Raw genomic sequence first — 3635 nt, 5'->3', positions numbered from 1 at the left:
ATGAGTGAAATACAAATTCTGAAATAAAGACCAGAATTAGAATTGCGAGATCAACTTTCTATAAAATACAGAAACTCTTGTGCAACCGAGTGCAGAAACTAAGTACAAGACAGAGAGCAATAAAAGCTTATGTATTGCCAGTGTTGCTGAATGAAGTGAAGGGTTGGACTCGGTGGAAGTTTCAACGATGAACAAAATTTAGTCATACAAACGTTGGTAATGCAGAAAAATGTTTCGAATCTCATGGACTGGTCGTGTTTCCAATGCTGTGGTTTTAAGAATTATGAACAAAGAGAAAGTATTACTGACCACTGTCAAAAGAAAAAAAGCCTCATATTTTGGTCACACATTCTGAAATGAGAGGTATGCCCTTCTTCAACTTATTTTGGAAGAAAATAGAGAGGGCAGGCAGGGTATGGAACGAAAAAGAGCATCATGGTTCAGAAATCTCAGACAGTGGTTCGGTGTGCCGGATGCAGCAGCGCTGATTAAACTGGCCCAGAATTATGAAAAATTTAGAATAATGGTCGCCAATATATGGTAGAAATGTCGAAAGAAGAAAAAAAAGTCATACGATAATTAAAACAATCTAAAGTACTCTTTGGTGGTTGTTCTGATACACTTTGGTAAACTTACTGAATACAATTAGTCGATTTGTAATCGATCAAAGTGACTTACTTCACTCGTGGTGTAATTACTCATTCGTTTGAACTAATTCAGTTATTGAAATGATTTGATCATTTTTATTTGACTGAATCATCTCTATTCTCAATTCATCCCATTTTGCCAGGAGACAGCCGCGCGACGCATTCTATAAATCGAAGCCGGAGGGCGAATTTTTTATTTAGTAATGGGCGTTTATCAATGATTAGAGCTTAGAAACAGGACAACATCGATCGTCTGTACACAACCATCTTTTGACCATGTTATTTTATAAAACTAAATTTGTGACTACATCGAAATTTAGAAGTATGCGAGACAATGCCACGAAAACAAGTCCCTATCGAAATTATTTTGCCATACGACAGTAGGACCTCGACATTAATTAATTTACATATTAAGTCGAATTCATGTATGAATTTACATGATATAAGATAATATAACGCCTTTCACATAACGTAATATAAATTATATTAGCAATCAAGTTCAAAACTCCTGTGTCAATATGTTTGCCGCTGAAATTTAATATAAAAGAGTGATTCATAAAATAAAAACAGTATCTATGTATTTCAAAAGTTTATTTTACAAAATTATCTTAAAAACTGTTTATAAAATAAATGTACAAATATACTTATGAAAAATGTCATTTAATATTACACATATAATTAGTCGAAATTTTGTTTATTGTATTTAATGAACAACAACAACCTAGTATAAAAACATGTTTTATACATATTTAGTTACTATTGAGTGATGACATAAGTTGTGACCGTTTTTTTCTAAATGAAGAGAATAAGAAAACACAACAATAAACAAATACAACTGATGAATCTAAACTTTATTCTCCTTCATCATTTTACCACAAATTAGTCAATTAATCATAGCACCTTCACCGTACAATGAGGAAATATCGCTAGCAGCTTTGGCAGCTTTATTTCCTTGATTAAACGCCAACAGAAGGTGTCGAAAATACTTACGTTTGTCTACTTGACATTCTAATTTAAAGGCTTATAATCAAAGAAAATAACGTGTTTTAGGTAAAAACAAATACAATGCCTTGAAGAACAGAAAAAAATATTTTGAATGACGGGTAATTTTTACCATTTTGTGCTCATTTTTAAATAAAAAAAAAACGGACAAAACTTATTTTAACACCAATTTTTTAAGAACACATATTTTAAATATGGAACTACTTATAAGAATTGTTTTTATAATCACAATATTTTTCTAAGCACACATTCTGAAAAAGCTCTATATAATGTTAAATCAATAATTAAACATTGAATTCAGCCATTAAATTACAGTTAAAAACCACAACCGGTTGACAATTCATTATTTTTTTAAAGTGTCACGTTTAGAACTATAAAGTTTTCTATCTATTTTATACTTAAATATTTTTATTATTACACATTTCAAAAACATAATCAAAGTTTTTCTTATACAATAGCCATAAAAACCTAAGATATTGTAATTTGTTATATTTTTTTCTAGCATTATTATTATTTATTTTTTTTAATTGGATTTGTTTATCTGAATGACAGTTTATTCACATTTTAAAATGAAAGCTATTTTGGTTAAATTCATATGATGTATTTTTGAAATTCATTATTATTTATGTTTAGCACCGCCTTTTTGTTTTTGTTACCCTCCTGTGGTTTAAGACCATTTAAATCATACTTCAAATATCACGGTTTTCTTCAAGTACAAAAAATACAGTTAAGAGGTAAAGCCACTCCAGAATTTTAAGTCGCTCGAGGACAATGTTAATTTGAAAAGCCAAATGTACAGTGCTGGCATTGCAAATTAAAGGTAAATTGAGTATTTATTTTGTTAAATGTTAATTCAAACTTTAAACGCGTTTATAAAGATAAATAGAAACATTTTTTCATTTCAAACAATCTGTTTTTTTTAAACTGGCCGGACATGTAACTAAACCAAAAACTAACTGAAATTTACTGTTATAAACTAACATAATAAAGCATAAATAAATAAAAAAGCATCGATCGCTACCCTAGTTCTTGTATGTTCAATAGACCATTTTGCAAATTATACAAAAGACATTTTATTTGCTTTTAAAGTCAAAAAGTAAAATCAGTAAGTGGATATAATCACTCAAAAAATGCTGAAAAAAATATTTCACAACTTAAAAAATAATAACTATTTGACTGCATGAACGCGTTATAAGATTATGAACATATTGGCATTTATAACTCTTTTTTTCAAAAAGTCTATTAAACATACAAGAACTAGGGCGGTGCGATTAATTTGTAAATTGAACGGTATCTTTTAATACACATTCTCCATCGATTTTTTTACGGAATTTGCGATTGGTTATTAAGTTTTTTTTATTAGCAACAAAAACTATAGATTTTTTGCATTTAAATTAAGATTTTCATTCAAATCTGCGATATGTTATTTTGAAGCGGTATTTTGAAATATCTGTACTTATTTACAAAGCTTTTCGTATACATTTTTTTCCAAGGTTGAAAACTACAGGAGAAATCTGTTCGGCCTCGGAATGCTTTGCCCAAAAGATACTCTGCAGCTATTATCAATAGAAATAAAAAAAACCTAAAACAATATTTTCTTATTTGATTTTATATTGTTTACATTGAACTCATTAAAATTTCATTAAAAAAATAGCTTTATTAAAAGCGCTGGAGTGGCTTTAACAAATATATTAATTTGAAAAAAAATGTTGAAAATACAAGTATTTAGTTTTTTTTAATAAAAAATACACTCATACAAAAGTCAAATAATAAATTAAATATATGTGATGTTTATTTGGAAAAGTTAACTCATTTCTTCTCATATATTTTGTACGTTGTTTAAATTCAGATAAATAAAATTTTATTTGTATACTTCGCTTTGCAAAATTTTCTTTGTTGAGAACCAACCACAAAGCGGTAACTTTCTGTTAATTATAAACAACAATACAAACACTCACTTGTGTTAATGTGTACAATGTACATGGA

Source organism: Micrasema longulum, unplaced genomic scaffold (genome assembly GCF_059751315.1).
Source record: "Micrasema longulum isolate JH-2025_06_02 unplaced genomic scaffold, ASM5975131v1 h1tg000926l, whole genome shotgun sequence".
Lineage (NCBI taxonomy): Eukaryota > Metazoa > Arthropoda > Insecta > Trichoptera > Brachycentridae > Micrasema > Micrasema longulum.
This window is presented reverse-complemented; position numbering follows the sequence as displayed.